General features: G+C 35.2%; 1 protein-coding gene across 2 annotated transcripts in view; it reads right to left on the bottom strand.

Annotated features, from left to right (window-relative positions):
• LOC145684674 (uncharacterized) overlaps positions 1–3192 on the bottom strand; it is a 35625-nt gene extending 32433 nt beyond the window's left edge. For both annotated transcript variants that reach the window (XM_081757059.1, XM_081757060.1), the window contains exon 1: positions 2884–3192. The gene's annotated coding sequence lies outside the window, so the exon portion shown is untranslated. The remainder of the gene's footprint in view (positions 1–2883) is intronic.
• Between the last annotated feature and the right edge of the window lie 23127 nt (positions 3193–26319).

The raw sequence follows: 26319 nt of genomic DNA, 5'->3' as shown, positions 1-26319 counted from the left end.
GGTTGGTTGGGTTCTCGATATTAGTAGTAGTAGTAGTGACGACTCTTTCAGTTTCAACTGGGAGGAGCGGGCTATACACAAGCCAGTCTTGGGAAGTAACGTAACGCAAGTAACGCGTTACTTGTAACGAGTTACTTTTTAAGTAACGTTTCCTAGTAACGCGTTACATTGTTTGCAAAGTAACTAACTGAAACGCGTTACAAATTTTTAAGTAACGTTCTTAGTTTGCGTTACTTTTTTCGCGTTACATTTGGGATGAGTAACTACAATATATGTATAGTTTTTTCGGAAACAAATGTTTCTTTCCTGTAAGTGAATTTCTCAGAATGAAACAATCGAGCATGAACTACGTACGTCAGTGACCGACAAGTCACAGACACAGAGAAACAGATAAGTTCGTAGTGCCACTTGCTGTTTTTTGAAGATGAGTACAGCCTTAGGGAAATCACGTGTACTAATTGCAAGCACCTGGAAGACTTTGTTGTAGATTTTGACAGCTCCAAATCAATATATTCAGTGAGTGAACTAGGAGTGCAATGATACCGGTAGTCTATTTTACTGTGATTTGTGTTGTTTTTATAAAGATGGAGAACGAAAATATTTTACAGTTCGAACATTTGAAAGATCACGTTTTTTCTTAAGAGCTGAGGATGATGGTGGACAGAATTTAAAAGTAAAGTGTCTGAAGTGCCCCGGCGGAAAATATTCATCAACAATAGGGTGCCATAATTAACGATTTACAGTAAGGAGTTAATATGAATAAACTGTTCTGATGAGCAGGCCTACTTTATTACTAGAAAATAGTTTGCTGATGGTATGTAATATTGGAGTTCTTTCAGATCAGTTTGCTTATCCTAGAGTCCCGTTGATTATAGAGTTTGAAACTAGCTTTAGAAAGCATGTATCGATTTTAGAGTTACTAGCAAGTTTTGATTCACTCCCAGTTCGTGTTTTCTCATTTTATTAGTTGTAGTGTAATGTTTCTCTATATTCTGTATTTTTAATTTTACATAACAACATTGTTATTATTATATAATTGGTTTAGCAGAATAATAATAAGCAACCATTTTTTTCTAACGCATAGGGATGAGCACAAGTCAAGCTAAAACTCGACTCGACTCGAATTCAAGTTGAGTTTCGAGTCAAGTCAAAGGTAATATCCTCGACTCGAGCCGATTCAGTTTTTCGCGTCGTTTCGAGTCCAGTCGAGTTTGATACTGGCTCGTTCGTTTTAGCTCGTCTTGAAATCATGGTTTGATTACACTGGAAAACGAAAGCCATGAGAAATGTAAGCTAAACAGTAATATGGAATACTTTAGTGTTGCTCACGAGAGGGGACACTGCTCGCATCTAGTCTCGTCTTGATAGCGAGACCACAAGAGATTTTTATAACAAGCTCAGCTTGCCTCGGCCCAACTGAGCCGAGAGCTCGAGCCGAGTCGGTTGGATGAGTTGTTGCCTCGGCTCACTTCTCGGTTCGGGTCGATAGTGAATGAGCTGTGAGCCGAGCTGCTCGAGTCGTTGACAATTCTAAACCCGAGCCGAGCAGTTTTAAAGATATTTGGCCAGTGTTCTATAACTTTTAACAGTGTTTGGCTCGAGCCCGAATACTCAACCTAGACCCTCAACCCAAATTCAGAAGCTTGTGAACAATGTCCTTGACTCCTAGACTTCACGACTATCGAGGTTGGCAATCAACTAGTCTTTTAGTATTCAAATACAAACCGCATATCTTTCATTTTTATATACAGTGTTGTTATAATTAATAATAATAATAATAATAATAATAATAATAATAATAATAATAATAATAATAATAATAATAATAATAATATAAGTTGTAGTAGTAGTGGTGTCATTGATAATAATTATACTGTCTGTGTAATATACTTGAAGAATGTACTCGAAACTACTCACCGAATTTAACTCGACTCGACTCGAAACTCGACCCCAATTCGAGTCGAGTTGGAGGAAATTTTTTGACTCGAGCTCAAAGATGTCTGTTTCTACTCGAATCGAGTTTCAAAGAAAACTCGCTCGTGTCCATCCCTACGAGTAACGCAGTATGGTATTTTATCAGTTACATTATATAAAAATGTTCATATATCAAGTAAAAAAAATGTCCTTGCATTTACATAAAGCGATTCAGAACGTGCAATAATAATAATAATAATAATAATAATAATAATAATAATAATAATAATAATAATAATAATAATAATAATAATAATAATAATAATAATAATAATAATAATAATAATAATAATAATAGCGGTAGTAATAGGCCTAGTAGTACGGAAAATTGAAGTCATATTTTTTTCACATTTTTAAAGTTTCGGACCTAAAAGTAACGCGTTAGTAACGCGTTACTTTTGAAGTAAAGTAACAGTTCCTTTTTTGGGGCAAGTAACGCGTTACTAACGCGTTACATTTTAAGAGAAAGTAAAGTAACTTGTAACGCGTTACATTTTTACAAGTAACTTACCCAACACTGACACAAGCCCACAATTCTTCCACCAATCAAGTTCAAATTTAAATGTATTTTCCACTACCTAGGTACTAATTTTATGGTACCGTACAAACGGCGTATTTGTACCCATAACGCATGGGGCCCTTCTAAAGTGAATGTACACCGAGGAATGCAAGAAATGAATGTTTAAGATGCAAAGAGTAAATTAAATGAAAAAAGTGAGTATGCAATGAATGGATGAATGATTCGCTATTGAAAATCTGATGTTAAATTGTATAATTTGTGGTATTGGAAAATATGAAGGGCAAGAACATCAATTAGACAACATTGATGGTGAAATGATATAAAATTAATTATAGATAATAATAAAATATTTCGAAACAAAATTTATAGTTAGTAAAATATTTACTTACACTATCTGGGATGGTTTAGTTTATGATAAGCCAGTGGTTATCAAATTTAGATATATATAATATAAGGCGCTTGTTCTATTTTATTTCTCTCTATCCAGAAAATGAGAAGTAGATTTTATAATCTATCACGCAGCATAAAGCATAGAACAGCAATGAAAACTGAAGACGTTGGCGAAATTAGTCTTCTTCTTCTTTTCCACTTAATATAGATGTTCCATTTAAATGAATGTAGATTTTTTCCACACATATTCTAAGTTTGTAGCCAATATTATGAGTTCTATTTTTTTTTTCGCTACTTACTCCGATAAACTAGTTTTAAGTTGTTCTTGCCATTATGAAAGTTCTTTTGATGAGTACTCGTTACACTGACGATTCATTGTTGATATTTTTTGAAACTGCTGAAATTGCTATCTGCTTCATCAGCATAAGTTAATTTAGTTCCTTGTTATTATTAGTCTAATGAACTGAGCTTTTTTTTTTTTTTATCAAGAGCACTTTGTAATTGATTAATTCTCGACTAATATGGCAAAAGTTGATATGTCCATTTTTGTACTTTTTCAGGAAACGCGTATCAATATTTTCGTACTCTCTAAAAAATCGATTTTTTCATGCACTTTTGTGAAATACCTCCAGTTGCTTCTTTTGAATGTTGTCTGTTACGGTACATCTTGATTTGAATCGTAGGTTGCCATAATCGTTTCAAAATGGCGGTTAAAGGACATATCAAGTTATGCCACATTACTATAGTTCACAACGTAAAGCTGATCTGGGTGCTAAACAAAAATCACTTAGTTTCAACTGCAGTAATATAATGAATTAAATACAACTCATCTAATCAACATATGCAAGTAAGTTATGAACAAGGAATAATACAGGGAATCTTTTTTGGCCAACAAGTGAGTAATGCATACGTGCATAAATGCTCAACAGCACTGTAAAAAATTACAGTCACATTTATTGAACGATTACCGTCAAACTTGGCTGCCAAACGACCATCTAAAGTCTACGGTATTACCGTAATATTCATGGTAATACATGCATAAAAGGCCGTATTTAAGTCCTATTACCTTAAATATTACGGTAATACCATAAATTTTAGGGTAATCGGTTGGCAGCCAGATTTAAAGGTAATCGGTAAATGTGACCGTAATTTTTTTACAGTGAGTATAATATTGTAGTATGATTATGTCTGAGAATGAAACACCAAAATATGTTTAAGTAAAGAAAAGGAAATTCAACGAAAAAGTCAATGAGCGCTGAATACATGATCAGATGTGTTGAGTATGCAAACTTAGTCCGCTTCCTCCTCCTCGGACGTAGAATTGTCATCAAACACAAGACGAGCGTGGATATCCGTGCGTAACTCTTTCTAGAAGCCGTGATAGCAAGGATCCATGAAAGGTAACAAGTTCAAAAGATCGGACTTCTTGCGCGGATTTATTGGCAGGGAGTCACTGTAGCATGCTGAAAGCTCAGGAAAAGTTGGTGGGCGACCACGACTATTTTTGCGAAAATCAAGAACACGAAATGGTGCACCTTCCTCTAATGTGTCCTTAAATTTGAGAACACCAAACTCTTTTGTGTACTGCATCCACCTGATCGCAAGCCAATTAATGGGGTTACCTTCAGTATCTTTCACACGACGCACTAAAACGTCTGACATCAAGGACTTCGGATCAAGAAAATCACTGGCAATCATTTCCTTAACAATGACTTTCTTCTTTCCACGAACAGTACGAACCAACAAGCACCAGTCCTGAGGAATGTGAATTGGTATTATACAAGTAGAGCGTAATGCCATTAAAACTAACAGTATATAAAGCACTAACTAGTGCTAGGTAGCTACTATAAGCGAGAATGCTATCTAAACCACTCAGGGTAAGAGCAGTGAAACCTTTGTTAAGCACAAAATATTAGAGTACTTTTAATAGGTCATATCATAACACTTGCCATGTTACTAATGGAGCTTCGACCTTGATTAAAATAGTATAGAAAGAGATCGACTAAGTGTAAACTTCCCATTGAAATGTAATTGAACGCATCTACCGATCTAATTCGGCCTAGTTGCTTCGATTTAGACGCAAATGTGGAGAGTCGATTTAACCGTGCGACCAAGCCGACCAAGTGAATACAGGGCTTAACTCTTCCACATTATATTGCCATATTGTTTTATTTATATTTTTGACATTGTTTCTCAGTTTTGAATAGTAATAGTTTGGAAATATAGGTTTAATTTCAACTGTGGTTGTGTCGTAATTACAATTGTAACAAGATAAGCTAGGAAATTCTGTAAGTTTACTATTTATTATTTTTAAATGAACAAACGCTTTATAAGTCCAAGGTTAATTCTTTAATATGGTAAGTTACTTTTATTGCTACTTGCTTCCATCAAAATTAATGCCAGAATGATTGGTGTACTTGTTACAGCAAGTTTTGCCAGATAAATTTGCATGCATTTGTAAGTAGCAGAATTTATATGGAACATGTGTTAGTTTCATTCTTAATAACATTATTTGGACAGAATCGAGGTTGTGATAATATCATTTTTAATCCAGTATGTTGAATCTGTTCAAGAAAGTTGTATAATTTTTGCGCAAGTATAGAATATATAATACTTCCATATAAAATCCTTGTTTCAATACTTTGTTCATAAATATAATATGCTGTGTGTGGATTTATTCTCCATTTCTTACTTCTAAAGCGTTTCAATACGTCAAACAATTCTCTTGATTGTAATCTCAGAACTTGTTTACGTTGGAGCCAATTTAATTTACTATCAAGAATCAGTTCTAAATATCTAAATGTGGTTGGTACTTTTTAATTCATGATTTTGTGTTGTTAACTTTCTTTTTAGTAAATATTATAATTTGTTTTTCTCCAATTTAGTCCTAAACCATTTGACGAGCACCAATTAGTGATTAATTTTAGAGATTTTCCGGGTTAAGTTTAGAGTTGCCCCTCCGTTTTTTATTTAAAAAAATAGGAAAATTTACATCAGAAATGAGGTGAGAAATGACGATTTGTAGTTCTTATGTGGGATTGTTTATATAAGTTTATATAAGTATATAAGTTTGGCAGTAAAGTTGTGTTTAATACGAGAAAAGTTATGTAGAATTGGGCACTATTTGCAAGATGTGGAATGTTTTGATGATTCAGCAACATGGCGAATTGGTGCGTTGAATGTGATATCTCCGCATTGAGTTTTACAGAATTATATAAGAATAATGAAGAGAATCCCTTAAATTTTTATGAGAACCACGGATTACAGAATTTAAGTTATAGTTGAAGCTTCTATGAAAACCGGTTCCAGTCACTCTTATAGTCTGAAGTCTTACTGAGTAACCTAACCTAACCTATACTAACTAAACCATATTTAATCTAACCTAACCCAAATTTTTTAAATATTTTAAATGCTTTTTTGTAGGTTTGAAACTAAAGGGGCCCCTAAACTTAAGCCGATTTTTCGAATTTTCTTCAGCCAGAATTAAAATTATGTTATTACATACACTAGGCCATCTGCGAATAATAAGGAGAATATTCCTTTGAAATTCATGATTAAATCAACCATATAAATGCTAAAAATAGGCAGGGCTGAGTTTGTTTCCTTGCATTAATCCAATTGACGTTTCTCTAGAAGATTTATTTATTGTTTCATTTAATAGATTTTTTTCTATATAAAGAAATCGAATGAAATCACCATGTGTTTGTAATATGGCCATTTTAAAATTAGTATTTCTAATAAAATTAAGTCATACGCTTGTTTTAGATCAATGTTTACAGCCATAAGAAATGTTAGTTTTTGAAATGTATTCCAGATGTCTAACAGTAAGACAAGTGAACCCAAGGCATCTAACGTTTGAGACATTTTTACAGAAACCTGTCATATTATTATTAAAGCACTGATTGTGTTCCCAGAACCATTGTAGTCTATTTAATATTATCTGCTCCATAGTTTTTAAATAACAAGATAATAGAGCAATTTGTCCGTAACTTTCTGCTTCTGCAATGGGTTTGTTAAGTTTACAGATGGGGAAGATAAGGATTCTCTTCCAATTGTAAGGGAAAAATTTCAAACATTATAGAATAATTTTAGTAAGACTAATTTTCCTTGAACAGGTAGATTTATAATATGTAAATAATGAATACCATATATTCCTGGAAATAATTTTTTCTACTTTGTTTTAATGCGTTTTAAAGTTTAATCTCAGTGAATGGATCTAGTTATGAGATAGAATCACTTTGGCGACAATCAGGTAATTCTAAATTAGAATTATTCACGGTAGGAGGGGCTAATTTTTTAATGAAATTAATTAACCTAATTAAGATAATTTACATTAAAACCCTCAAGTACTCGCGCGGGGTGTTCACAGATCTCCCAAACAGGTAAATTTTGTGTTGCTAGCCAGAAGTCCTGATGAAATAAATATTTTAAAAAGTCTCAAAATGAGTACAAAAAATCTAATTGCAGCAAATAATTTTAAAAACATGTCTAGAGTTATGCTTATTGTCTTAATTATGAAAAAATATATTTTCATTGTAAAACACTAATATCAATTTGGGGGTCTATTGGACACCCGTGCAAGTACTACTATTACAGAAAAGGGCGCAAGTACTTACGGATTTTAATAGTACAATTGTTTGATACATTATACATTTGACTAATGTATCATGATTCGTGAGTTTTGGTGAAATTATATTTTATTAGTTTTAGGTAATAGGTTTAATGTGTCATATAATTTACGTGTGTGTTTACTATTAATATCTTATTTTAGTGCATTTTGCCATATTATATTACTTAAGGATGTATTTTGTGGTTTTCCATCGTTTTTGTAGGAAAATCGAAGCAGGAAGGCATCTTAAGCAGTTTCAAATTTCCATTTTCATAAATTATTCTAAAATATAATTTTCTAAAGATCATCCATTTTATCTTTATGGACAAATTCCTTGGTTTCGTCAAAATTATCCCGATTGGAAGTAAAAATCTTTGTTAAGTCGAGATTTACTTGATATGCTTCATTGGGTCAGTATTCTTTCATCTCACAAATCTTCTGAGCATCTTATTGTGACGTCAGAGATTAGCCAACTGGGAATATCTCTTTATTAATCCATATTCTTTCGATTCAGACAGTGACAAGATAAAGTCAATGTATAGCTGTTATCTCTGAGTTGTCTAAAGATAAACGAAATTGGGCAAAGTCACTAGTTGAAGACTATTATCTGGATCAAAATGATGATTGATGTTGCTAGCAACGCAAAAATCGAAGTTGATTTCGATTAGTCTCCACTGATGAGGTACATTTTTAAAACGGAAGATAAAGGCAGTATGGAAAGTTGCCTTATGGCAGCAGTTCATCGGATATTGTGATGCTACGAATATTTTTTAAGAACTTACAAAACTCCCAACTGAGGAATTGTTGCAGATTATTTTCTTAACAGTGATAAACTTATAACCTATTTTTACACATCATTCATGCAAAGACATCGGTTTTGGGTGTGACATGTTCATCCTTCCAGTAAGTAGATCAGGGGCCTATTCCGGGTCTAGGATGTTTTTGTGTAGGGCGTTTCGGTGTAGGACGTTTCGGTGTACGGACGTTTGGTGTTCGGGCGTTTTGGTGTAAGGACGCTTGGCTGTAAAGGACGTTTCGGTGTATAGCCTAATATTTGATTGCATTAATCATGTGCTTGTAATGAACAGTCATGAGGTTTCATACTGTAGCTACTCTGCAATAGTGTAAACTGATTTTTATTATTGAGTCAATTAGAGGATGATAATACAACAAAAATGCATTTGTAACAATAATTTCGATTCAAAGGTATCCACAGGCAAGTTATATAGAACAATAATAATCCAATCTAATTCAAAACTCAAATTTAATTCTAATATACTGCAAAACTTTCAACATCATTTCTAAATACAAATAAATATATTGCGCAAAGTTCCTGTGACATAGTAATAATATTTACAAACTGAATAATAAATGAAAGGAATTTTATTGAAGAAATTAAAACTACATAGAATCAGTTTACATAGAATCACTTAACTCAGAATCTAAAATTGTATGCAATTCCTTTTAAGAATGAAATTACATAATCAGATTTGTAATTTTCACAAACGTTGCTCAGTCTTTCGTAACGTCGGTATATGTTTTGTTTATTCTGACTTCATGTCCGCCAGTTATTTGTTCCATTCGAACAGCACTAAGAGATTACTCTCTTTGCAAAGCATCTAGGAACTTCCATAAGGAAGGGTATGCAGCTGCTACATTCGACTCGAATTCCCGATGCAGAGCTTCTATGCTGTTGTTCGTTCTGGATACTTCCATCACAGCTGCAAAATGTTGATTCCACATGCGTATGGGATATCTGAAAATACATTCATATAATATTACTAAACATGCCCATTGTAGGAACTTACTATACATATAAATAGGAAAATAATATTCCGTTGCATATTCAAAGACATACTTTAGTGTACTTTTTGAAACAGTATATACTGATTGTGCGATATTAATTTACCTAGGTATATTTTTTTCTGTTCATCTCGGTCTTTCAATCTCTCTGTATAAGCCTACAATACTTACTGTAAAATACATACAACTTGCTCTCAAGACAGCCAATCAAACTGCAACTAAGACTTCCTTCTAATTGGCCAAAACTGCAAAATGTCAACGAATTCTTGCTTTTCATTAGACACTGAAATAAGTAGCTATAAAAGAGAATTAGTTCACACAGAATATGTACGGTGATCGCTTTGAGAACAGACGCGGAAGATGGCGGACAAAGCGTATCGTAGCTCCCACAACCAATTAAGTGAATATTTCAGAAGCCACTCACAGTACACGATTCACTTCAGGACAGAAGCGCCCATATGCATTATATTCGAAAAAAGTTGCTGTCAGAACTCGCACAGACTATAGCCAGATCTTGTGTGGAAATGAAGCGCTATAGATCCCTAGAGATGTCAAGATTCGCACTGATTCTCAAGCTGTATAGGCCTTGCCGACAGTCTGGCGTAAAGTGCCCTACTTCCCACATCACAGACTGACTATACACACACAATCACCACACCAACAAGTCTGGCTCTTTTCAGGGCCACTTGAAACCCAACTACATAGTTCGAATTCAGTTTTAATTTCCATAAGTCTGGCTCTTTCCAATGCCACTTGCCTCACACTATTCCACATATTTTTGAGTATTGACTCTATATACACGACAATTCTACATAAGCAAGTTTCGCACTTTTCAGAGCCACTTTCTTCCTTACATAGTCTCTATACAAGTGTTATATAAATCACACTTAATACAAATAGCTCATCATGGTGCGCAAGAGCCAAAAGAAGACAGTGAAGAAAGAAGAAGAAAACAGATGTAACGCAGTTAAGACTACAACATCTAACACAGAAAGCAGTGTTTCTACAAACAAGAATACGACCCGCTCGGGAGAGTAATACTCCCGGAAGTACATTTTTTCGCGCGCTACTCTAGCCAGCTGTTTTACGCGCTATCCTGGTCAGTTGTTTTAAGTTGGTCAGAAAATTATATCATTTAGTACAAGGGGAACAAAACGAGCCTTATATCATGGAGTACAAGGACAACAAAACGAGCCCTGCGGGGCTTCTAATCCGCTCCTACTACTACTACTACTTATCTGCACAAAAGTAAGAAAATCACATTTTTCAGTATTATTTTAATTTAAAAAGTGTTATAAAAATGTTAAAAAAAAACTTTCCTCGGGCCGGGTTTGAACTCACGCCAAAAGAGATTTTCGTCACTAGTATATAGCGCTAGACCACTCGGCCACGAGAACCGACAACAACAATCGTCTGAATTCTGCTATTTGAAGGCAACGTGGCAAGACATAGATAACGCCAACCAATCAGAACTCCGTTTTTCGTTCCTACTTCCGGGAGCATTACTCTATTGAGCTAGTCCTACAAGAATACTACCACTACACAAGACAACCAGCGACACCTCCATAAACAATGAAGAACACTTCAGGGTCAATCCAAATTATATTAAGTCTCAGTGGAGAAAACCCTTATAACTCAAACTACTCGAGTCTTAGTGAAGCAATTTTATCCACTTGTTACTGCAGAACTATCGTCTATTTTGTGCAAATTTGGGATTTTTCACTTCTTCCTGAGATATTAGATGGTGAAAATACATGATTTTCGAAACTTCGCAATTTTTAAAAATTTCCAAAAAAAATCAAGTATATAGTTCTCAGATCTGAAACTTGTTTAGGACGTTGTCTATTATCTAGTCTCTATGTAGACAAAGAATTGAAGATGAGTCTCATTTATTTCGTTTCAAAATGTACATTCCAAAATTGCAATTTCTAGGTTTCCAATCTCAATGTTCAGAGCTTCTTTTCTCGACGTTCTGAAGTATGTCTCAATGTGCACAGAACATAGAATATTGTCCATTCCATTATCTTTCATATAGTTTTGGTTTGAACTCATTATCTTTAAAACCTGAAAAGCTACAGCGTTTAATGAATGCACTAAAAAGTTCAAAATGTGTAAATGAATGGCAGTTTTCCACTCCCTAAATGTGGTACAAACTTAGGTAAAAAATAAATAAAAACTAAATTTTGTCAGCAACCATCATTGGTCGATTTCATTTGGATTGCCCCTTCACCCAATACAAATGGCGTAGAAGATAAACTTGAACTCAAACGATATTTCTAGTACGTCTTCACCAATTTGGCCGCCCATTTATATGAGCCAGATGATTTTGATAATTATATAATGCAAGGTATGCCAGAAGAATACCAACGCTGCTTTATGAGGTCGACCCACATCCAATGCTGAGGGTTTCTATCTCGTCATCGAATCTAAAGAAGCAACGGATGCGTTCGAAGAGAAGTTCCAGCCGTTAGACTTCGGGCCGAAACCTAAATGGTCGTTTGTGGCTACAAAAGAAGAAATCGAGATAGCAGATGAGAAGAAAGTCCCCCTCTGAAAACCACCCACAAGAAAGTCTAAAATGCACACTTATACCTGTGTGGTCAAAGGAGTTGATGTTAACATCACCATCGACGAAATATTTGGTCTAGGAATTAATTCGTGCGGGTGGACAAGAGATGGCGCAACGAACGGAGCGTCCCACAGTTCCGTGTATCCACACATGTGTTGCAAACCCCTGTCATCGCGTATCGTTCGTAGTATAGGGCAGTGGATTAAGGCGTCAACAACACCAGTTTGTAGTTAAGTGAACATGGCGCAATTTGTGCCTGATAAAGTGTTTTTGCGGGGTGTCCTGCTGCATTACTTTAACATGCAGAAAAGTGCGACTGAAAGTCATCGTATTTTGGTGGAAGTGTATGGTGACCATGCTCTAGCTGAGCGAACGTGTCAGAAGTGGTTTGCACGGTTTAGAAGTGGTGATTTCGGCTTGGCAGACCAAGAGCGAGCTGGACAGCCAAAAAAATTTCAAGACGAAGAATTGACAGCATTGCTCGAGCAGGATTCGTGTCAAACGCAGGAACAACTTGCAGCAGCATTAGGCGTTGATCAAACAACAGTCTCCAAACGCTTGAAAGCCATGGGAATGATTCAAAAGATGTCACATTGGGTTCCACATGAATTGAAAGACAGAGACGTTGAAAGACAAAAAACCATTTGCGAATTGCTGCTTCAACGACAGAGCAGAAAGGGGTTTCTGCATCGAATTATTACGGGTGATGAGAAGTGGATCCATTACGAGAACCCTAAACGAAAAAAGGCCTGGGTGAAACCAGGTAAACCAGGTCCATCACAACCAAAACGAGATATTCACTGTGCAAAAATTATGCTGTGCATATGGTGGGATATGAAAGGTGTGGTGTACTATGAGCTGCTGCAACCGGGTGAAACTATGAATGGAGAACGTTATCGACGACAATTAATGCGTTTGAAGCAAGCTCTGGCCAGAACACGACCAGAATGGGAGAACAGACATGATGAACTTATTGTTCAACATGATAACGCTCGCCCACATGTCGCAAAACCGGTCAAAACCTATTTAGAAAATGTCGGATGGGAAGTTTTACCCCACCCGCCGTATTCACCAGACGTTGCTCCTTCGGACTACTACTTGTTCGATTGCATGAACAACAATTTGATTGGACAGCGGTTTACTTCTTCAGAAGATATCGAAACATGGGTCTCTGACTGGATCGCTTCCAAGGATGAGGACTTCTTTCGCCACGGAATCCGTACATTGCCTGACAGATGGGCGAAAGTGGTGGCTAGCGATGGACAATATTTTTCTTAAGGTATTTATGTATTTTGTGTTTGTACTACAGCTTCAATGTGTGCGTACCAACCGCACGAATTAATTCCTAGACCAAATAGAAGAAGAATTCACAACAACAACGTAGATTTCTGCAATGTCACACGGATCCAGAACTCTGCAGGCACCTCTCTCCTTGCTACGAGTGTTCTCCAACAGTTTTGAATCAGTCAGCAAATACATCAAACAGGGTCTTAGCATTCGGAACCAACTCTTTTACTTACCTACTTACTAACAGAATGTCAATTGCAGCATTTAAGTTTTATTTTATTTATTAATTGATATTTTCTTTTTCTTGAATTTATTTCTCCTTAAAGAATAATTTTCATTTTGAAGGCCGGACGTTTCGGTGCAAACATTGAAACTTTTACACCGAACCAGCCTTACACCTAAACATCCATACACCGAGACGCCCGTACACCGAAACGGCCTACACCGAAACACCCTACACCGAAACGCTCTACACCGAAACAGCCGTATCCCACCTATTCCACCATTTAACTTTGCAACTTTTCACTTTGCGCTTTGCAATTCGCAGCAAGGTTTATGTTCTACGAGGTTCTATGCAAGGTTTATGTTGCGTTCACTAAACATACCCATTTTAAGTTATTCTGTACTTGTTCGTCAGAAAGGCGTCATGAAAGCGATTGCGAAATAAATTACTTACAGAAATATTTGATTAAGAACAAACATGACTCAGAATAAATAACATTTATGAAATCGGTACCGCAGCAATTCATAGTAACAATTGCTACTACTTGCTAAATACTGGACGCAAAAGAACTCAGTATAAATGAAATAATAGGGACACATTTACTTTACTAGATCACATGAATTAACTCAATTAATAATTACTACTTCGCAACAGAAACGTTATTTATTCATTACACACGGATTTTAACGTGTTTGTGACATGTTTGTCTTTTATAAAAAGTCTAATCATACTCTAAAAAAATTCTCAATATACTGTAATTTGCGACTCTATACCCTGTTCTTCACCTTTCAAGTACATTCATATCTCGAAACTCTTTTTCTGTTCATGAGTAAATAACTTTGCAAAGACTTTCCAAAGTTACAGTTGCAGAACATCAAATTGCAAGGTTCTTTAAAAATAATGGTGTAACTCAAAAACTTTTCATTTTCCGAATTTTGCAAAGTGAAAAGTGAAAAATGAAAGTTGCAAAGTTCAATGGTGAAATAGGCCTCAGGTCCAAGTTTGTTAATGTCAAATGATTTGGTGACGTGGAGAAGTGAAAACTAAAGTGTCTTGGTTGGTAAAGAGTTGGCAAAGAAATTTACGAAATTTTAATCCGTAAAAATTTTTAATGGATATGTAGCATCACGGTATGTGTTTAAAAATAAGAATTATTTATTGCCGTTAAACAACATGATGCTGCAATAGACAACGTCAAAATTTAAGTTTGCGAACATATAATATTTACGATTATAATTAGTGTATACAATATTTTATATTTAACCTAGTAATACTTTTCTATTCTAGTCCTGAAATTTCCTCCTGAAATTCTGAAATACTACTGTATATATACACTTTTCTAACAGCTACTTTTGACAAAAACAATTAACATTTTTAATCTCAATTTCTCTCACTCTAAGTGGCAATAGGTTATACAATTTCATCCCTTTATATTTATAACTATTTTGTGTTTTGCACAGCCGCGATGAGTGAACACTACATCGAGTAACATAATTTGTACAGTTTTCTTTGATATACATAAGGCACGATAATATGTACAAGGACGGGATAGTCATTATTTCAAAATCTTTGAAAAAAATGTCTACAAGATTCTCTCTCTGGAATTCTTGTTATCGTTCTTATCGCTTTTTTGCCACTTAAATACTGTTTGTGCCCCGGAAGAATTACCCCATAATAATATGCAATACTAACGTATGCCAACCTATTGGATCGAAATCCGGGCGTAGACATACACAATTTATATCCACACATAACTCTTGTAATAATAACCATATTAGCATGGGGGCAATTTAGAATGCAATCTCATAACAAACTTGACCATTTAATTTTAGGTAGAGCGGTTAATGTGTTAAAATGGATAATTATGATTGCATAAATAAAATAGAGATATCAGATCAGATAATTACCCAAACTGGTGCTGTGGCCTCATCAAAATCAATAACAACTGTCATACTGAATTCAGAAGTTACGTTATGAAATGAATGAATTTGGTAACGAAGTTGAATAATAGAAGTGTGTTATCAATTTGTAACCAGCATGTACTCACCCAGATTTTGATCAGTGAAGATTTGAGAGGTTGATCCTGCTTCTCTGATGTCGCTTCAAAACTCTCTTTAGTTCAGTACTCTTTTTGTCCACCTTCCTTCTTAGTTTTTGGTAGCGTCATTTCTTCCGCTTACATTTACATTTTCAGAACTACCTCATAACTTGAAGTAGGAAGTGTTTGTTATTGCCTTGACACATTGCTACATAACATAAGTTATATTTCCTATTAAAAGAATCTTTTATCTAGACATAGTTTTGAATTGTTACGAGACTTCCTTAATTTCTTTACACGTATAAACGCCTAACAGCACCAGATTGGGAATTGAGTTTTGTTTGCATTTAAAATATGAAAGTCTACAAAATATTAATGTCAAAATTTAAAAAAAATATTATTTGCCCTTTACCAAATCGCTTCAGTCATATTACAATACGACAGATGAGAGTAAAAGAACGCATAATATGCAATAATTAATTGACTTACTTACAGATATTTTTAATTTGCGAAGCACTTATACTGCCCTTGATAAGTTTTTACAAAGTTGCATAGTATGCACATTCCAGTTTAATTTCGTATCTAAGTATATCCCTAATAGATTAACTGAGGAGCATTCTTCTGTATCAGTTGTGGAGCAGCTGAGATGAAAGTATAACTTCTCTGTTTTATTGTGATTATAATGTAATTTATTCTGGAACAGCAAAATAGTAGATTTATCTATTGCTTCATCATTTCTAGTGTATATTGCATTGATATTTTTATCTTTCGTTATAAATGTAGTGTCATATTCATACATAACAGTGGTTTCTAACAAGTAGTCAGGTAAATCGTTAATATATAACAGAAATAGAAAATATTCAATAACACTTCCCTGTGGCACTCCTGTTAATATTTCAAGAATGTTTGACTGTCTATTTTGTACAGACACAACTTGTTTTCTACTTTCTAGATAGGACCTGATCAATAAGAGCTCAGTTCCTTTGACCCCATAATACTGTAAGTTCTGAATCAACATTTGATGTGAAACAGTATTAAAAACCTTCCTTAAATCTAATAATGTTGCACAAGCGAATGAACTGTTTTCAAAAGCATCAATTATCTCAGATACAACTTTTTCAACAGCTTTAATTGTGGACATACCTTTCCGAAACCCATATTGTGCACTGTTAATGAGATTGTAATTTTCAAAGTATAGAGTTAGTTGTTATTTCATGTTTGGTTGTTTCATCATCTTCAAGGGGCTGCATTTATTTCCATTTACCATGTGACCATAAAGTGTGTGTACAAAAGCAGGGTATATTGATTGTCACATTGTGGAAGTCTTTACTTTGACCATTTCATTCATTCATTCTTTTTCCGATTCAGTGATTTGTTCTTTCGGTTCCGATGCTCCAGCTGCACATCCATAAGTAGGGCTGGTTTAAAAGAGTATAGTGTAATTACAACGATAACGTTGTATGTATCATTGGCAATATGTGCCTATTTTACAGAAAAGGGATCAGAGGCGAATTATGTGAGCAATATAAGGTATAATGAAAAAGAAAGACATATAGAGATTTCGAGATTATTATTTTGTAATCGGTAGCAGAAATATGAGTTGTTGTTACTATAGCAACGATATAAATAATTGTACTTATACGTAGACATCTTGATGAGAAAAGAAGTGTGTGTATGAAGGTCCATATATTTTGTTATATGTGCAGAAAAGTTAATTATACATACTTATCATGGTCAAATATTAAAAGTCAGTTAAGAGAGTGATAAAACGCGTTGGGAGTTATTTTGAAGATTAACCTAAAATACGAACCAGGCCCTTATAAAAATTGGTGCCTCACCACGGGAGTTATATAAAGTGTCGTTTCGAAGGTTTAGTAAAAACGGCATTTCAACGCGATCTCAATATCACAATTTTGCGAAGTCGAAAAGTAATTAAACGAAATATGGCCACAGAAAGTAATAATTTGGTTGATGGGCAAAGTGTGAATCTTGAATTGACTCCGAGGGACAATTTGGCAGACATCCTAAAAGATTTGGCTCAACAGATGAAAAACCAATCGGAGCAAATGCAACATGTGAATGAAAAATTGGAACATCTTGCAAAGATTAACCAACTTATCGATGAACAGCATGAGAAGCTGATCCAGAAACTGGAAAACTGGGACCAAAAGTTAGATCAATTGCTGCAATGCGATGATAAGAAGCGAGAGCAACTCCAGCAGTGCAATGCTGGTAAGCAGGATCAAATGCAGGAACTTGGGATAAGATTAGTCGAAGGTTCATATAAGCATACTGCTGTATTGGTTAGATCGGATTATCCCGATTTTTCTCTTAGTTTGAATGTTTTTGACTGCTTTACTGATATTGTTTGTAGCGGAGACTCTGGTACGTATCAGCATGGAGTGGGTGAATGAATTAAATCCGTTGAATTGTGCATTCAACGAAATGACCGGTATGATGTCAGTGAACAATCCGATGATGCTTTCACAGCATGTGATACAGTGTGTTGGTTTCCATCATGCAAATATGATGCTGCAGAGATTAGAAAATACATCAATGTTTCAATGCAGTAATAGTTTACATCAAACTAATCTTCGTAACCAAGTTCGAAGTGGCCGTGGGAGACCAACGTGTGACCCAAATGTAAAAGGTGATGTCAGATTCATGTATGCCGATAATGTATTCAAGGCTACCTACAGAAGAAAAGGAAACCGTGGTAGGACAGATCACCGTGGATGTCACGCAAAGGGCAAATACCGATCTATTAGAAGACATGATATTTCACCCTCAGTGAAACGAAGGAGAACTAAACTTAGTGTTATCGATGACGATAAATGTGATACCAGGAACATAACCGAAACTAACATTAGTAGTGAAGTACGATTACGTTTGCCTAGGAAATATGTAAGTGCAAGGTCTAATCTCGTTCAACGAAGATTACGTAGAAATACCGGAGAGGACGAAAATCCTCAAAACAAGAAGCAAAGATGCATTGGTCAGGTAACTTGAACTGTCACAAAGGCGTCCGACAGATTCGTATTAAGTTGACCTTTGCTTACGTCCATGGTTAATGTGTTCTTCGTTCAATTTATTATTAAAATGTACGTTGAAAACATAGGTAACTATGAAATATTGTTCCAACTTTGTTATTCTGTCGTTGAATTTTCTTTTATAGCATTAATTGAGAAAATGTTAATTTGTGTTTCATGCTAAGAAATTATCTAAAAGCTTTATTGCAATACAAGAATATACTGTGTTTGACAATTTATGTTTTATCCAAGAACATATATTTAAGCTATTATTGTTTTCGTGTTTTTTATTTCATTCGGATTTCATATGAATATTACGAATCTTTAAAAATAAAAGATCGTAATTTTAATGTAAACTTATGAAAGTAATGACAGATATATCAAATAAATGCACCTTATTCTATGGAAAGAATAAGAGTAATGAATATCGAATCTCTTGATTTTTCAAAACTTATTAATGTGTTACGTGATAACCATCAATGCGTTTATATGTTCCAAACTTGGTTGACTGATCCTTCAATATTTAATATAACGAAGATCTTTGTTTGTAAATAGAGTTATTTGTATATGAAGGAATAGTTAATTTTGTCCCTAGAAGGAAACTACTAGTTAGGTTTAATTCTTGAATAGCCTTAATTATGATAATTATAATTCGTCGTTGTTAATGTCGAGATATATTGACAAATATAAAAATGTGTTATGTTATAGTATATTATATATAAAAGGAAAAGTAGAATATGTGTATTAAAGATCATATTATATATATGTGAGGGCTATTCAAAAGATAAATGTTGCATCATATCTAACCCAGGGTTCTTTCCTTCATAGTAAAACTATTATTGAAGTCCCGTTCGAGGCAACATCTACAACCATAACGTTTTATGTATCATTGGCAATATGTGCCTATTTTACAGAAAAGGGATCAGAGGCGAATTATGTGAGCAATATAAGGTATAATGAAATAGAAAGACATATAGAGATTTCGAGATTATTATTTTGTAATCGGTAGCAGAAATATGAGTTGTTGTTACTATAGCAACGATATAAATAATTGTACTTATACGTAGACATCTTGATGAGAAAAGAAGTGTGTGTATGAAGGTCCATATATTTTGTTATATGTGCAGAAAAGTTAATTATACATACTTATCATGGTCAAATATTAAAAGTCAGTTAAGAGAGTGATAAAACGCGTTGAGTTATTTTGAAGATTAACCTAAAATACGAACCAGGTCCTTATATAATAGAGTAGGGTAGAATAGAGCAAGATAGAGATAAGTAGGGTAGGGGTAGGAACGGGTTAGCTTAAGGTTAGGGAAATATTGACCCAACTTCATAAAATTGTGTGGAACCGAAATAACAACTCACTGAATCGAAGAATCGAAAAAAAAAATGAATGAAATGGCCAACATAAAGACTTGCCGTCGCATTGCCTAGAGCAACGTACCTCAAGCACGTAAGCTTAGAATCTTGCGTATATTTACTACAATATGTAAAGCACTCATTATTTTAAAATCTCATAAATGGTTTTGGTCCTGTCAAATCACAGGTGTACTGTTCTTTCTTTGTGTACAAAATGTAGTTCAGAAATATTCTTAATCTGTCAAAATTTTCATATTTCGATTTCAATATAAATTAACAAGGTTTGCTTATATATGGTGCAAATTAGGAGTAGCTTATACCTGCCATTTTAGTGCATATACATAATATGGTCCGTAACACATCACTGGCAACTCAAGAAATATTCCCATATCCCAGTTAACAGCCACTTAATTCTTGTAAACTAGATTCCCTTTTATTATTTTAAATATTATTTTTCTATTTGAGTATGTTAAAAGTCCTTAATGCTATTTAACTCTTGTTAACGTAATACCTTCGTATTCGTTTTTAAGGCCATAGTTTTGGTGTGAGTAGCATTACCACCATGTTATCTTTTGTGAATGTAATTCTCTTAGATTAAATTAGATAGATTAAGTTAGGTTTAGGATATTTTATGTCCTTATTGTTTGTATATGTTATGTTTTAATATGTATAATGTTGACTGATGCTATAGAGGCAGGTCGCTAAAATGACAGTAAACCTTACAGGTAGGTACTAATTAGGTCATTGATCTCAAGAGGCACATCAGTATTTAGCACTGCTGTATGCGTGTTGTGATTAAGTTACCCACAACACTAGAACCGAAATTATTTTGTGCCGTGTCAAAAAAGTAGAAAGGTTCTCATGTGGCTGAATGGAAAATTTTGTATTAAATGTTTTGAATTTATCTTATTGGAAGTACTTGCTGTGAATCGAATATTTGCATGTTGGCAGTACATAATAAAACTCAGACTGTTGTTTAAAGAATATTAATTCTGAGAGCTATTACAAGTTTTTTCGAGGGTTGTAAATTTTGTTTAACCTACAATAATATCTCCGAATAAATAGGCAGATATTTTAGGTATGTTATTTATCTAAGCAATTGAAAATCTTTAAGTAGGATTTAACTTAGTTTTCCTTCATACGAGGGAAGGGTGTGATGTCACTCAGAGATATGTCTTCTTGTGTAAGTCTTCTTGTTCAACTCAACCATAGGTTGGTGGACAACATGGAAATTTTAAAACTTTTCTCTCGCTTGGGAGAGCTGTTTTATAATTTGATAAGGTCTCTTCTTCGTAACTGTATCTAGATATTCTATCCTTGGTCTTCCTCTTCCTGGTTTTCCTTCTGCCCTTCCCTTTATCAGCACATTGATCCAATCGGAGTGTCGATAAGATGGCCAAGCATGCTGTTTCTTCTTTTTCCTACTATCTTCATGACCTTTTTCTGTCGTTCTTCTTTAGCTTCCTTTAGTACCTCTTCATTCCTTTTCCTTTCGGTCCATGATATGCGCAGCATTCTGCGCCAACACCACATTTCAAATGCTTCCAACTTGGATATTTCAGCTTTCCTCAATGTCCACGTCTCTGATCTGTACAGCGCCACGCTCCATACCAGTGTCTTAATAAATTGTTTTCGAACGTCCAGCGACACATTTCTTGATGTTAGTAATCCTCTTTTCCTATTGAATGCTTGTTTAGCCTGTCCTATTTTGGAACTTACGTCTTTTTCACTTCTTCAGTCCGAGGATATTAGATTCCTAAATAGGGAAACGTCTTAACGTCTTCGATTTTCTCTCCATCTAGCCATACGTTTGCCCTTTCCTGTCCTCCTCTTGTGCACTTTATCACTTTCGTTTTCTTCTATTTATCTTCATTTTGCATGTTTTTTCCAGTTCGTCGCTCAAGTTTCAAAGTGCTTCCTGCATGTAATCATCGTTCTCCGCTATCAATGCTATAGCATCAGCAAACCTTATTGTGCTGAAAACCTGACCATTTACTTTTACGCCTTTCTCGTTTTTATCCAAGAATTCTTTCATAGCCTCTTCTATATAGACATTCAACAGGAGAGGTGAAAGTCCAAATCCTTGACTCACTCTTTTACTTATTCTTGTCTTCTTCTGGTCTCTTTCTGTAACAGCTGTCTGGTTCCTATAAAGTTGGTATATTATTCTTCTGTCTCTGTAACCTATTTTCAGCTTCTTCAACGCTCTGACCATGATATCCCAATCTACGTTGTCAAAAGCTTTCTCTATATCTACAAATGCTATCACAATTGGTTTGTTTATTCTGATGTGCTGTTCTATGATCAACCGTAGACTCAGTATTGCTTCCCTTGTTCCTCTTTTCCTCCTGAATCCAAACTGGTCCTCCGATAACCGTTCTTCGATCTTCCCCTTTATTCGTTGTGCTATAATTTTGCACAGTATTTTTGATGCATGGGAAAGCAAACTTAACGTTCTATATGCTTCGCATTTCTGTACGCCTTTCTTCTTCGGGATAGGTACCAATATACCTTTCTCGAAGTCTCTTGGTATTTTTCCCGAGATGTACATTTCATTAATAAGATTAAATAGTTTCTTCTTTGTTGCTATTTCGAGATTCTTAAACACTTCCGTTGGTATTTGATCTATTCCTGGGGCTTTACCATGTTGCATTTTCTCCAAAGCATTGTCAAACTCGCACTGTAAAATTGATGGTTCTAATTCATTTTCATCGATGTCTTCTTCCTTCTCTATTTCTTTTTCGTTCACTCTGTTTCCTTTGTAGAGTTCTTTAATGTATTCCTTCCATCTTCTTGTTATCTTCCCCTCTTCTATTAGCGTTGTTCCGTCCTTGTCTATGATAATGTCTGTGCGTTTCTTTTTCTCACCGAACTGTTTTTAACCTTTCTATATGCCGTTTCTGTATTGCCCTTGACTACAATTTCCTCAATTTCTGTGCATAAAGTGTTTATCCAGTTTTCTTTTACCTTTTTTACTTCTCCGTTGATGTGATTTGTGCACCTTCTATATTCCTCTTCTTTGTTTGTTATCTTGAACTGTCTTCTTTGCTTCATCATTTCCAATATTTCTACTGTTATCCATGGTTTATATTGGGTTCTCGTTTCTCTTCCTATGTGCTCGTCGGCAGCTTTTGTGATCCCTGCTTTCATGGCTTCCCATTTCGAGTCAATGTCATCACCTGCTAAAGTTACCGTACACATCTCTGTCTGTCGCATTTGCAAATTCCCTTTACATGTTTTATTCTCTTCTTAGCTTGATTGTGTTCCATCTTTTGTTCATTACTATCACTCGTTTCCTCTTTAGTCGGAGTTCGCTCTTGATCAAAACTAAATTATGGTCTGTTTCAACGTCTGCTCCTGGATAACTCTTACTGTTCTTCACTTGATTTCTAAATGCTTGTCGGACCAGTATATAATGTTAGTCTATTTGATATATTTCTTTGTCTACTGGTCTTGTCCATGTGTACCTCCTTCTTAGTGATTGTTCGAAGAGAGTGTTTGCTACAGTCACATTATGGCTTTTGCAAACCTCAGTTAATCGTGTACCCCTCGCTTTCCTTTCTTCTAGGCCGAAATTCCCGTTACATTCTCTTCTTTGCCTTCGCCGACTACTGTTTTCCAGTCACCCATGATGATTAAATTGTCCTGGTCTTTAACTTCCATCAATACTTCTATTTGCTCATAGATTTCTTCTACTTCCTCATCTGTGTAGCTTGTTGTAGGCATATATACTTGGATTATCGTCATATTTCTCGGTTCGGTTGCTATCTTCAACCTTATTATCCTTTCATTGTACAGGGTGCTTGAAAAAGAACTCCCTAGTTTTAAGTATAAATTTAATTGGGAAACGAATGAAAACTTACATCAATGAGTACATATTATGAAAGAGAATTCCTTCAAGTTTTGTTTAATGTTTGTAGACTTCAACGTGGGATCAATTTGTGGCCCTGCTCACGTCAAGACGATATTCCACTTCTCGACACGTATTCACCAACATTTCAGTTGCAATTTGTAGGCGCGCAACTTAAGTCTCTTACGCACAACATCATACACAGTACCTTTAGGCACTCCTAATTGTAAACTACGTCTGACCAATGACTTCTTTGGGCTCCGAACACAAGAAACACGGATCTGTTCAACAACATCTTCAGAAGTTCTAGGTCTACCTGGTGATTTTGCTTTTAAAACACTACCGGTTTCCTAGAAAGATTTTAGCCAATGACGGGTAGTTTTTGCTGTAGGTGGTTCACCACCATACTGACGTCTAAACTTACGTTGCACTGTTATAACTGACTCAGTTTTCACAAGCCAAATAACACACTGTCATTGCGGAGTACATATTGTTGCTGAGTTGCTCAGCACTACACGCCTGCCTGGACTGAACTGAGTAAACAGAGGAAGAGACAGCACTGGTGCCGTTTCAAGGTCAAGGAGACCTACCAACTGCAGGGGAGCCAAACTTGGAGTTAGGACACTTTAAAAGTAGGGAGTTCTTTTTCAAACACACTGTATTTCCAACTACCTATAAGTTTCTGTCCTATCTTTTTATTCAAGACAAAACCGGCTGCTGCTGTACCGTTTACAGCTCCTGAGTAAATAAATCATTCTGAAATCCTCGCTCCACATGTCTCCTCCATCAGGCCATCTAACTTCGCTGATTCCCAAGATATCTATCTTCATACGCCCCATTTTTTTTCTTCAGGTTTGCCAGTTTTCCACATTGTAACAGCGATCATCGCACATTCCAGGTTCCTATCCTGCAGGGGTTTCGTTTGATGACGACCAAGGAGGCCCTGCTGTGTTTCCCTCCACTGCCGGGGACGACCCTCTCAGAAACAGTAATGTCGTATTCCCTAATATTACATTCTCTTATTTTTCTTTCCATATTGTTTTCTAGGGACTGAGTAAAGTGGTGGTGTTCCAGGTCCTTCCACCTCGCAGTGACACAGCCATAGAGGACATCCTGTCCCTGCCCGTTTTTGTCCACATCTGAGCCTTGCCGATGTCAATCTTCTTCAGCCTTAGTATGGTAATGGTAGAGCTGCTGGCCACTACCATAATATCTCTCTTCGTCTGACTCCTATCCCTAAAGACCTGTTCGGCATGAGAAGCCCTCTGATAGTGCAGCTATCTCCGGCATAGCTCTAGGGATCAGTAGAGTACGCAAGCCCCCACCGCTGCAAGGTAGAGATAATGAGGTTGGGTTAGGTAATGAGAATAGAAAAGTCCATGTGGGAGCATTTGTTTCGCAGGCGTTCGGAATCAGCAATAATGGCCCCTACAGCTCTGGAGAAGTATGGAATGTCAATCAGACATCGATGGGGCGGAGACTTTGCTTGCTGTTGTGACCAATGCAGATGAAGTTACATAAAGTAGGATGAAAACAGAAAAAATGAGCTGAACAGAAAATGTGCCAATGTCCGTCCTTACTCCCACCAGGTGAATTTATCAACCTTATTAGGTTTATTAACTATTAAATATATTTTATTTATAAACTACCCTTGCCATTACCCATCTAGTATGAAGAATTTTCATATGTTCACTTTTAGTGTTTGAAATACAATGTTTTCACAAATTTTCCGCCAATGTTTTCTTTTCGTAGAAATTAGTATTTTTCGTATTTGCATGTATTTTTTATGTTTAAAAAATCTGTTTTTAATCTTGGTTTTAAGAGTTGTTTGATTACTTTTTGTCTTAGATGTGTGCTAATTTGATACTGTAGAATCCATTAGAATGGTTTACTATGAAATCTTTTTATTTTTAGTGTAGTACCGTATTCCCTATGTTCTATTTTGGAATTAGATATAATCTTTTTATTGTATTATCAAATTAAATAGCTGAATTTATGATAACTTTGTTATTTCTAATTATTCCTTATCAATGTTTAATCTCAGATCTAACAGTTAGTGTATAAGTATACTCAGTGTAGTCGCTTTTTTTAGTTGCGATTTAAGATTTTATGCATGGAATTTTGAGGTTTTATTTATTTTACAGGCTGAAAAATCTGCAAGTATCGGGAAATGATCACTGAATAGCAGGTCAAAATAGAGAGACCAGTTACATTAAAAATAATGTTTGGTTTTAACTATTATATTCCGCGCACTTTTAGTATTTTGTGCAATTCTCATTGGAGTCCCATTGTTGAGTATAATATAATCATTGTATGCTAACGCAAATAATAGGGATTTTTTCCAATGTATTGTACCTTGAACTCTCCCATAATTTGTTTTGAGTATTGATATCTTCAGAAATAATATCTATGGTATTATCCTGAAACAGATTTTTCCAGAATGTTACTTACATCTGTTATTGAAGAAGCTGTGATATAGACGTTCATGATTTAATAATTATTAATTTGATTGCTAAATATTGAACATTACCAGGAAGAACATTTAAATTAATTGAAACTTCTTTGAACTGTGTCTTGACGTATGGCAATAGCTACATCTCCATATCCATAACTTCTAATCTGTTCTATTATGGTGTAACCTTTTAACTTAAACTATTGGAATCAA

The sequence above is a fragment of the Thermobia domestica genome, chromosome 5 (assembly GCF_964235325.1).
Source record: "Thermobia domestica chromosome 5, izTheDome1.hap1.1, whole genome shotgun sequence".
In the NCBI taxonomy this organism is placed as follows: domain Eukaryota; kingdom Metazoa; phylum Arthropoda; class Insecta; order Zygentoma; family Lepismatidae; genus Thermobia; species Thermobia domestica.
This window is presented reverse-complemented; position numbering and strand designations above follow the sequence as displayed.